This window comes from Macrotis lagotis, chromosome X (genome assembly GCF_037893015.1).
Source record: "Macrotis lagotis isolate mMagLag1 chromosome X, bilby.v1.9.chrom.fasta, whole genome shotgun sequence".
In the NCBI taxonomy this organism is placed as follows: Eukaryota; Metazoa; Chordata; class Mammalia; order Peramelemorphia; family Peramelidae; genus Macrotis; species Macrotis lagotis.
In genome coordinates, this window is record NC_133666.1 from 540,953,125 (window position 1) to 540,965,966 (window position 12,842).

Genomic DNA, 12,842 nt, shown 5'->3' on the forward strand with positions numbered 1-12,842 from the left:
AAAGAGAGAGGCTTTTGTCATTCTTTAAATGGCCCAGGCTAATGCTTATTTGGGGGGAATCAAGGCAAAAAAGTAAAGGAATGTTCAAAGCAGGGAGTGGAAAAGAAACACAACCTACTGGTACATTTTATCAAAATAATAGAAGATAAACAAAAGTAATGATAACTATAACATACCACCTAAATTTTACTTCTCTAAATTTTGTACCTTCTAATCAAATTTCATTAATTTATTACATGATCTCCAAATTCTTCCCCCAAATTTTTTGTTCTTTTCTGGAAGAATTCATTTATAAGTTTGTTTACCTAAGATGTGTTACCCTAAATTATGTTCTGACTAGAACTTTGATCCAACTACTTTGAAATTTCAATAATCTTAGTTATTTTAGATGCCAAATCACATTATTGATTGGGATTGTTTGCTGTCCTTTAAGTTATCAATTTATTTTTCATACAAATTCTTGTCTAGATAGTTTTTCTCTATCCGATATACACAGTTCAGCCATGTATGAGATTCTTCACCATAGATTAATATAACTGTTTTCATCTGAGGAAACTAAGTAAATTAAGGAAAATAAGGATCCCTGCTTACCATTTTTTCATTCAAGAAAATAGCATTCTGGTTTTTACACAAAAGTTAATGTTTCTTCTATAGTTCAAAAGGTTATTTAAGTCATGAAGTCATGAGGTATGATACATGCCCAAAGGATAAAGTCATTTCTGAGACTTTTTAGTACCTCTTGTAATTTGCTGTTGTTGTAATTTTCTTTGTATGGGTTTGCACCCATGTGTTTTTTTAGTACACATTCATCATGTTGCAATGTTCTTATTGCTGACTGAAATTATTGAAATAGAAGTAAGTGCTTGGGAAGAGCTTTCTCTTCCCTATATAACATCTGATGCTTGAGGAATGGTCCCTGCAAGGATCAAAGGGAGATTTTCTATTATGAATAAGACAGGTCTTTGGGCTGGGTGTTAGTTTTCCATTCATAAATGTGATTGTGCCCCCAATGGTTTTATAGGATTTATTCTCTTGAGGAAGGAGAGACATATTTCCCCCTTTGCCTCCCTCACCCCCCACCACCAATCCTGACCCCAGGAAGGAACTAGGCAAAGGCATTCTGTCCTGGTTAGAAGGTTATTATTCCTTTGCCAAATGGAAGATTGTCTGGAAGACTTTGGCTTTCCTTGTGTAATATGATATTCTGTGACCTCACTCTCTCAGGGTCAGGCAGGTTACATCTCTGAATCTGGGTTCTGAGAGGTGGAACATTTTTCTTTTCTTTACACTATCTTTAAGCCTCCAACAATTCTGTTTTCCCTTTTCTTAGGACTATAGTGATTAGCACCTTTATTTATTATCTTAATATCAATTTTTCTAAAATATTATTGACTTCAAATATATAAGAGCATATTTCTTTTTTTATCATTTTTTTGAATTTTACAATTTCCCCCCCCCAAACTTGCTTCCCTACCCCCACACCCCACAGAAGGTAGCATGATAATCTTTACATTGTTTCCATTCTATACACTGATGAAAATTGAATGTTTTAAGAGAGAGATCATATCCTTAAGGAAAAAAAATATGAGACAGCAAAATTATATAATAATATACCTTTATAAAATTTAAATTAAAGGTAACAGTCTTCGGTCTTTGTTTAAACTCCACAATTCTTTCTTTGGATATAGATGGTATACTCCATTGCAAATACCCTAAAATTGTCCCAAATTGTTGCACTGATGAAATGAGCAAGTTCATTAAGGTTGATCATCACTCCCATGTAGCTGTTGGGTTGCACAATGTTCTGGTTCTGCTCATCTCGCTCAGCATCAGTTCCTGTAAATCCTTGCAGGTTTCCCTGAAATTCCATCCCTCCTGGCTTCTAATAGAACAATAGTGTTCCATGACATACAAATACCACAGTTTGTTAAGCCATTCTCCAATGAAGGACATTGACTTAATTTCCAATTATATGCCACCACAAACAGGGCTGCTATAAATATTTTTGTACAAGTGATGTTTTTACCCTTTTTTTCATGATCTCTTCAAGGTACAGCCCCAGTAGTGGTATTGCTGGATCAAAGTCTGTGAAAATTTTTATTGCCTTTGGGGTGCAATTCCAAATTGCTCTCCAGAAATGCTGGGTAAGTTCACAGTTCCACCAACAAAGCATAAGTGTCCCAGATTTCCGACAGCCCTTTCAACATTGACCATTGTCCTTTCTGGTCATATTGCCCAATCTGAGAGGTGTGAGGTGGTACCTCAGAGATGCTTTAATTTGCAATTCTCTAATCAGTAATGATTTAGTACAATTTTTTCATATGACTATCAATTGCTTTGATTTCCTCATCTCCAAATTTCTCTGCATATCCTTTTCCATTTGTCAGTTGGGAAATGGCTCAAATGTTTCTTAATGCTTCAAAGACATTTTTCTCTATACTTCCTTTATGGGAAGTTGGCTCAAATTTTAGTTTAGATTCTATGCAATACTGATTCCAACAATTTCATGTCCAGATAAAGGAAGCATACCCAATGAATCCCTTCAATGAGGGCCTGGCCATTATTATCACAAATCACTACATGTTCCATAGAGAATCAGTGCTGTTTGCAACAATCAAACTATATTCTGCCTCGGATATTTCCATGGTTCATTCTTCCAACAAAGATTGGAGACTCTGTTCCCTGAATTTGCAACAGATTATAACATGTATAAAACCCAAGGAGGATGCTTCTCAGGGACTATATAGCCAGAGTTTAAAAAAAAAGACATAGGCATTTTCCCTTTAAAAGGGGAATTTATAAGATTGCAAGTCATTTCCCATTAATAAATGATCAAAGGATATGGAAAGGCAATTCTCAGATAAAGAAATTAAAGCTAACTATAATCATATGAAAAATTGCTCTAAATCATTATTGATTAGAGAAATGCAAATTAAAACAAGTATGGGGTACCAGATCACATTTATCATATTGGCCAATATGACAAAAACAAAAAGGAAAATGATAATTGTTGTAGGAAATGTGGGAAAATTGGGACACTAATGCATTATTGGTGAACTTGTGAATTGATCCAACCTTTCTGAACAGCAATGTGGAATTGTACCCAAAAAAGTAAAAAAACTGTGCATACTCTTTGATCCAACAATACCACTACTATATCTGTATCCAAAAGAGATCATAAAAAAGGATAAAAACTCACATGTACAAAATATCCACAGCAGTTCTTTTCATAGTGGCAAAGAACTGGAAATTTAGGAGATGCCCATCAACTGGGGACTGGCTGAACAAATTGCTGTATATGGATGTGATGGAATATTATTGATCTATAAGAAGTCATATGGGATCAGATTTTAGAAAATACTGGAAAGATTTCCATTAACTGATGCTGAATGAAATGAGCAGAACCCAAACACTGTCCACATTAGGTGATGATCAACTATGATGGACTTATTAATTTCATCAGTAAGTGCAATCAAAGATAATTCTAAAAGATTTCTGAAGGAGAATATCATCATTATCCAGAGAAGGAAATAGGGTATAAAAGCAAATCAAAGATTACTATTTTCAATTTTCATAAGTTGTCATGTGTATTATATCACTTTTTCTCCATAATTTTTTCCATTCTTATTTTCTTATTCTTTCACATGATGAATATGGATCTATGATTAGCATGTATATATATATACATATACATATATATATATATATATATATATGTTAGATTGCTTTCTGTTAGGGGGAGGGAGTAGGGAGAAAAATGTAAAACTTAAAATCTTTCAAAAATGATTGCTGAAAATTACTGTTACATATAATTGGAAAAATAAATAAAAATATTTTTGAAAAAGAATGTAAGGCATTTTCTTCTTATTGAATCATATTTCACCAGCCACTTTAAATAAAAGTTATCATATCCCCCCAGATGTGAATATAGCAAAGAAGAGGCAGCTAAAACTGGCTTTTTCCTTTAAATATTCCAAGTTCCAGTTCTCTAGTCAATCTAAAAAAATATCTTCCCAATAATATGGTTTGTCATCCTGGACCAGTTAAAAAATGGCCAAGAGTACTCCACATTTCCTCTGAGTCACTCATCTTGCATATCATCTCAATTAACCTGGAAATTGTTTCACCAGCAGAAAGATGACATCCAAGCAAATTGACATGAGTCCTTTGTTTAGGACCCTGAGTAAACCATATGTTCAGCAAAGTTTGTCTTTGATGTCTCCAAAATTAGGGATTGAGACAAGAATGGGGAGTGTCTTGAAAACTTTTCTGTTAATTATAGCACTAGCAGGTCATACAAAATCTAGTATTTAAGAATGATGAAAGAAAAGAAACCTGTGAAGAAATAAACACAGAGTTTTCTCACCTTCTTCAGTTGTTTACTGAGTGTAAAAATGCATGTTGAGAGCCATTATATTTATGTTCAGGGTCAGGGATTAAGTTAAAGGTTGGGAAAGCATTAATGGTAAGTATGGCTCCACTGTTCCCAGGAAAATCTCAGAGCAGTGAATCCAAAACTTGGGCTGATGATTATACAAAAATAGATAGTGATTTTGCAAACATGTTGCATAAACCTATTGTATTTATGGCAAACAGGTCAAAGAAATAAGGAATATAAACTAAATTATTAAATGAATAATATTCTTTACATGACTGACAAAGTTATTTTAAAATGATTGTTTTTATCAGAGCAACAATATCATTTAAGTCATATTTAAATGAACATAAAGACCTATGTGCAAAATAGGAATAATTAACTTTTTAACACCCTCCCTCCAAGAAAGTTTTCTGATTTGCTTTTAAATTGTTGCTTAATTTCTTTAATAACAAAACCAGACAAAAAATCCCTGCCACTACAAATACATTATATCTCTTGACCAGAATCATTTAATGAAGCTCTTTTGTGGCCTTCCTATCTTTTGGTCAAATTTTCTATCAACATATGTCCACATTCTTTTTACTGGAAACTACAAAATGAGTATATACTTTGTAATATTCTCTGATGCTTAAAGTTTTTCTGTGGAATTCATGTATGCTAATTATTAGAATTAAACATGCTGATGTCCTTACCATCCCAACAGCAAAATTTCCTACTAGTTAATTCATTTAAAGGGTATTCATTCATTACCTAATATTATAAGAAATTGTATTAATTTTTCTAGAACTGTAGTCTTCAAAGTGTGGGAGCATGTACCCCAAAGTTATAGAAAAATGATCATACAAGTGCAGAAAGAATTCTATACCCTGCACAGTGCATTTCTGGAAGAGCAAAACAAGTGAGACACAGAAGTTTCACCTGATAAATAGATCTATTTTATCTATGTACCCAGGATAATAAGCCCTGAGTATGCAAAAAGAGAAAGAGAGAACGAAATGGATAGAGACAAACACATAGGCGAAGAAAGAGAGGTACAGTCATCAATTCAAAGGGTTCACATTCTGATAAAGAAGGCAAGAGGCAAATTACAATGACTATATATAATATACATATATAATATAAATATATGTGTATACATATTAGATGCAGTGTAAATGGAAGGAAATCTCATAAAAACGTATAGGAGTATTAAAGAAAGGGCCACCTAAGGAAAATTAGATTAGCTTAGACTTGAAGGAAGAAAGGAAAAACTAGGAGGAAGGGTTTTTAAGGTATGAGGATCAGCTAGTGAAAATGCAGAGGGTAAAGAGATTGTGAAATAACTAGCAAAATTAGCAAAAGCTTTATTTAGAACAAGGAATCTGAACTGAGTCTCAAAGGAAGCTAGGAATTCTAAAAGAATTAGATGAAGATGGAATGCATTTCAGCAAGGATGTCAGCTTATGTGAAGGCAAAGTGGGGAGGCAAGAGGACAGCTGACTTCAGGGAACAGCAAATGAGCTATAAGTCAGGAAGGGCAACTGTGATAAAAAATATATATATATGAAATACAACTAGAAAGGAAGTTGGGAGCTAGTTTGAATAGTACTTTAAATAATAGAGTTTATATTTTTTTACAGGGACATTAGGAAGACACTCGAGTTTTTTAACAGAAAAGTAATCCATTTCTAGAGCTATACCTGGAACATTTCCAGTTTAATAGGACCTGTTATCATTTTTATTCCACTTGCAAGATTTTAGTAGCCCCAGAATGATATTCAGATCACAAGGAGGTATTTGAGTAGAACTTTAGTTGATATCCATTTTCTTTCAAAGGTAAAATTGGTCAATTATTAATGATTGATTCCAAATAACCTTGATTCCAAAATTATGTCTTTCTTCTCTAATCACAAAAAGTCATGCTTAAACTATCAAAAATTTAGAGCCAGAATGGATATTAGATAGTATTGAGTCAAACACCCTCATTTAGTAAAGAAATTGAGGTACAGAAAAGTTAAATTACCTGCCTGAGGTGACATTGGCAGGAACTGTGTGATAAGATTTAAACAAAGACCCCAAATCCAGTGCCCTATCCATTATGCTACACTATTAGATGAAAGGATTTTTCTTTCCCTAAAATCAATCATATTTGTGCTGCGTGTGTTCTTCAGAATAAGGTGAAAAGTTTCTGCTCCCCAAATACAGTAGCATTACTTTTTCCTAGATTATAAACTGATTGGCTAATTTATTTCATCTAGTTATGACACAATACAATATGATAATTCTTGAAGTCACATATCTATAATGCTACTAACAAAAAGATTATGTTTGAAGTTAATAAATAAATTACATTCAAATATTTTTCAATCCTTTTGATCACTAATGAGTAGTGACCCAGAATGTAAGAGAGAATTGTGAACTTGCAAACACTACCAGCAATGTTTTGCAAATAAACCAGGAAAAAAAAGAACCCTTGGTAATAAATCAAGAATCAAGACTAATACTTAATCAAAAACCAAAATATGAAGGAAATTTGGTGAGAAAGGAAAAATAGTTCCAAATGTTTGAAATGATTGTATTATGGCTTTTCTCAAATTTAAAAGATAAATGATATAAACAATGAGACAAAATAGTTCATTTATAACTTAATTTTTGATGTTTCTTTTTTCAAAAACCGGTTTATTATAATTTCAAATCTGGCCTCAGACATTTAATAACCTTGGGCAAGTCACTTAATCCCATTGCCTTGAAAATCCGAAAAGGAAAAAAGAATTATTGGTCTATCTGAAAGTCATAATTAAAAAAAAGAGAGTCTGAACATTTCCTTCTAAGAAATCATCAAGGAATACTACCCTGATATTCTAGAACCAGAGAGCAAAATATTCATTCAAATAATGAATTGATTACCTCCTGAAAGGAATGCCAAATTGAAAATGCCAAGGAAGAATATTTAGCCAGATTCCAAAACTATCAGCTCAAAGAGAAAATCCTATCAGAAAGAAGCAATTTAAATACCAAGAAACTGTAGTCAGGATCACAAGGATTTCGCAGCATCAATATTAAAGGTTTGAAGAACATGGAATATGATATTTTGGAGGGCAAAGGAGCTTAGATTACAACCAAGAGTCAACTACCCACCATAATTGAGCACACTCATGGGAAGAGATAGACATGGGAAAAGGTGACTTTCAAATATTCCTTATGAAAAAAATCACAGCTAAAAATGAAATTTTATCTTCAGTTAGGGGATTGAAGCAATAGATATAAAAAGGTAAATAGTTGAAAAGAAAAGGAGTGCTATTCAATAAGATTAAATTGGTTATATGAGAGGAAGATACTCATAACTTGAGAATTGTAAATCTCTTAGAGGAAGTATGCTTAGACTGAAGGTATGGACGTAAGTTGAATGGGGTGTTTAAAAAAAAAAAGATTTTAATGAGAGGAAGGAAAGGTGGAGGATAAATTGCATCATAGGAAGAGCCACAAAGGACCTGTGGAAAAAAAGGAGGAGGTGAGACTTGCTTGAATCTGATTTTCATTGTATTTGGGAAAAAGAGGGTATAACACATAACCTCAATTGAGTTTAGAAATTTTTCTTTCCCTTTGGGCATTAGGAGGGGAAAGAGCAGGAGGGAAGGGAAGGAGGAACTGATAAAAGGAAAGAAGGGAAGGAGTGGAAAAAGTAAAAGGGGAAAAGTGGGGAAGAAAATTGAGGGGGACTGATAGAATGGGGCAAAAATTGAGGGAGGCTGTACCATGAGCAAAACAGTGGAGGGAGGGATAAGTTGAAAGGAGAAAGAAAAGTACATGTGGAGGGGAGATAGGATGGAGGATAATAAATTAGAGATTATAACTATGAATGTGAAAGGGATAAACTCTTCCATAAAACAGAAGCAGATAGCAGAGTAGATTAAAAACCAGTACCCTATAATATGTTGTTTGTAAGAAATATGTTTGGAGCATAGAGATGCACAGAGAGTAAATGTAAAATGATTCAAAAGAATATAATATGATCCAGCTGAAATGAAAGAGGGAGAGATAGTAATCTTGATATCAACCAAACAAAAGCAAAAATTAGATCTCGTTAAATGGGATAATGGAAGAAACACCATCTTTCTCAAAGGTACCACAGACAATGAAGTAATTTCAGTTCTACTTATATTCTCCAAGTATTATAATATCCAGATTCTTAGAAAAGAAGCTAGATGGGGCACAGAAAGATATAGAGAACAAAACTATGCTAATAGGGGAGGGCTTCAACTTCCCTTTCTCAGATTTAGATAAATATAACCACAAAATAAACAAGAAAGAAGTTAAGGAGATAAACAGAATTTTAGAAAAGTTAGATATGGTAGACCTCTAGAAAAAAACAGATAAGTATAGAAAAGAATATATACCTTTTTCCAAAAATCTATGGTACATAGCACCTGTATAAAAAATGACTAGGGCATAAAAACATGACAATCAAATGCAGAAAGGAAGAAATTTTAAATACAACATTTTCAGACCATGATACAATAAGTCACATGTAATAAAAGGCTGTGGAAAGGTAGACTAATTATTAATTAGAAAATAAATAACAATTTTAAAGAATGAATGAATCAGACAATAATTATAGAAATAATTCATAATTTTGTCCCAGACAATGACAATAATGAGGAAACATACGAAAACCTGTGCGATACAGTTAAAGCAGCTATTAGAGAAAATTTTATATTTCTAAATGAATAAAATAGAGAAAGAGGACATAAAAGAATTGGGTATGAAACTAAATAAAAAATTAAACAATACCAAATTAGAAATCCTGAAAATCAATGGAGGGATTAATAAAATTAATATTAAGAAAACTGAAATTAATAAATAAAACTAAGAGCTGGTTTTGTGGGTGGAAACAGCAAAATAAATAAACATTTTAGTTAATTTCATTTTAAAAAGTAAGAAAAATATAAAATTACCATTATCAAAAAGTAAAGGCTGAATTTACCACCAATAAGGAAGAAATTAAAATAATAATTCAGATCTATTTCACCCAACTGTATGCAATAAATTTGATAACCTAAGTGAAATGGATGAATATTTACAAAAATATGAATTGCTTTGATTAATAGAAAAGGAAAAAAATACATAACCCCATTTCAGAAAAAGAAATTGAACAAGACATCAATGAACACCCTGAGAAGATATCTCCAGGGCCAGATGAATTCACAAGAATTTGATCAAACATAAAAAGAATAATTAATTCCAAATCTTTATCACTATTTTGAAAAATACATGGAGGATTTTGTAACTTAAAAATATACATATGCATATGGATAAAAAAGAAAATAAATAAATTTTACAAAGTAAAATACATGAAGTTCTACTAAATTATTTCTATAACTATACTGATACCTAAACCAGGAAGAATAAAAAATCGATAGAAAATTCTAGATTAATTTCTTTAATGAATATTGATGCAAAATGTTTAATAAAATATTAGCAAAATGATTACAGTAATTACATTCCCAGCATAATGTTCTATGATCAGGGATGATTCATACCAGTAATACAGTATTAGTTCAATATTAGGAAAACTATCAACATATTTGACCATATCAATAACAAATCATAAGATTATTTTAATAGCTGCTGAAAAAAAGCTTTTGACAATAGACAGCACCTATTCCTATTAAAAGACAGTAGAGAGTATAATAATAAATGGAGTTTTCCTTAAACTCATAAAAATTATCTTTCTAAAACCATCATCAAGCATTATATATAAGAGGAATAAGCTTCAAGCATTCCAAATATGATTGGGGTAAAATTAAGATGCCCATTATCATCACTACTATTTAATATTGTATTAGAAATGCTAGCTTTTTAAAAACCAAATCCTTCTTATATCATCACAGATCCGCATCCCTTGCAACTAATAGTTTTTAGCCGCTGTATAGGAGTAGGAGTTTGTGTACCCACAAAACCAGCTCTTAGTTTTATTTATTAACACTAAATGGTTTTCCAGGATATTAAGATGCAGGACCTGAAACTAGGTTGTTTTGTTTGTTTGTTTGTTTGTTTTTAGAATAGGATAACTTTGTATTCACATCCTGGTGTCTCTCATATTTTAATTAATATAGCTGTAAAAACAAAAGTCTGAATAGCTAAACTAAAAAAAAAACTGAAGCTTGAGTAAGTACTTTGATACTTTGCCCTTTTACACACTGACAAAATCATTCAGCATTCCTTTACAATGTCACTGAGATAAAATGAAAAGCAATGTGTATTTAAGGTCATGAGAAATTTGCAAGTAAAGGAGACATTTTATCCTGGGGATAAAGAGGACTATACTTTTGCTCCCTATTCTACAGAATATTCTAAATGATTAATATGATGACCTAATCATATATTTTTAGGAAATTCTCCTGTAATAAAGATGTGAAGATACAGAAATGGAGCACTGAGAACTATTGAGGTCAATTGTTAAGAAAAAAGAATTTATATAAAATATAATTTTTTTTCATATCTAGGGCCAAGGTCAAATCTACTGTAGTACATTTAATCAGAAATAATTCTGCATGCCTCTCAGATTTCTCAATGAATCCTATGATTCCTCCTACTACACTTTGTCAGGATAATCTCTGGTTCTTATGCTATGTTGTTTTCAGATGAAATAACTGAGTACACTCATTTTGTTTCTCTGCTATAGGCATGCATCAGAGAAAAACTGACTGTATATTAACTCTTAATCAAAGCCCACTAACATTCTCATGTGGCATGCTGTTTGGTACAATATACAGGTTTTTACAACACTAAAGGATGGCTTCATAGAGAATTTTCAAGACATGAAAAGACAGACCGTGATGGAATTTCTAGTGCTTTATTATTATTATTATTATATTATATCATGAAAATTAAGAATAAATATATGGTATTCAAAAAGAAAAGAAACGATAGTTTTAGCAATAAGAGAAGAAAAAGAATTGAAAGAATTAGAATAGGCAATGAAGAAACAAAATCCTCATTCTTTGCAGATGATATGATGATATTCTTGGAGAACTCTAGAAATCAATTAAAAACTACTTGAAACAATTAACAACTTGAACAAATTTGCAGGTTATAAAATAAATACACATAAAAGTCTTCAGCATTTCTATATATTACTAATAAGATACAGCAACAAGAGACAGAAGGAGAAATTCTATTTAAAATAAATGGAGACAGTAGAAAATACTTGGAAACTTACCTGCCAAGACAAACTCAGAATCTATATGAAAACGATTAGAAAACACTTTTCACACAAATAAAATCAGATCCAAATAACTGGACAAATGTTAATTTCTCAAGGACAGACTGAGCAAGCATAATAAAAATGACAGCTCTACCTAAATTAAATTACTTACTGAGTGCCATACCAATCACATGTCTAAAAAAATTATTTTATTGAGCTAGAAAAAAATAGTAACAAAATTGATCTGGAGGAACAAAAAAAAATCAAGAATATCAAGAGAATCAATAAAAACAAATACAAAGGAAAGTGACTTACCTGTACTGATCTAAAATTATATTTTAAAACAGTATTCATCAATACTTTTGGTAGTGACAGAAATAGAGTAGTGAAACAGTGGAACAGATTAGGTACAAAAGAAACAGTAGTAAATGACTATCATAATCTGCTATAGTAGAAGCTGTTTGATAAACAGTTTGGGTTTGATAACCCCAAAGACTCCATATTCTGGTATAAGAACTCACTCTTTAACAAAACCTATTGGGGAAACTGCCAAAATATTTTGGCAGAATCTAGGCATAGACCAAAATCAAAACGGGTACTGGATTTAGACATAAAAGATGATACCACAAGCAAATTAAGAGAACAAGAAACAGTTTATTTGTCAGCTCTATGGAAAGGGGAGCAGTTTGTGGCTAAAAAAGAGAACATTATAAAAGATAAAATGTATAATTTTGATTACATTAAATTAAAAGGTTTTTACACAAATAAAACTAGTGCAAATAAGAGTAAAAGGAAGGCTATCACTTGGGAAACAATTTTTACAGGTACTGTGTCTAATAAAGGACATTTCTAAAATATATAATGAACAAATTTATAATAATACAAGTCATTCTCGAATGGACAAATAGTCAAAGGCTAAGAAATTAAAGCTAAATAGATAGCTGTATAGATGCTCTAAATCATTATTGATTAGAGAAATACAAATTAAAAACAATTCTAGGGTAGCACATAACACCTATCAGATTGATCAATATGATAGAAAAGGAAAATTATCAATGTTGGAGGGAATGTGGGAAAACTGGTACACTAATGCATTGCTGGTGGAGTTGTGAACTATTCCAACCTTTCTGGAGAACAATTTGATACTATACCCAAAGGACAATAAAACTGTACATACACTTTGATACAACAATACCACTATTGTATCCTAAAGAGATTGCAAGAAAAGTTAAAAAATATACATGTACAAAAACATTTATAGTAGTTCTTTTTTGTACT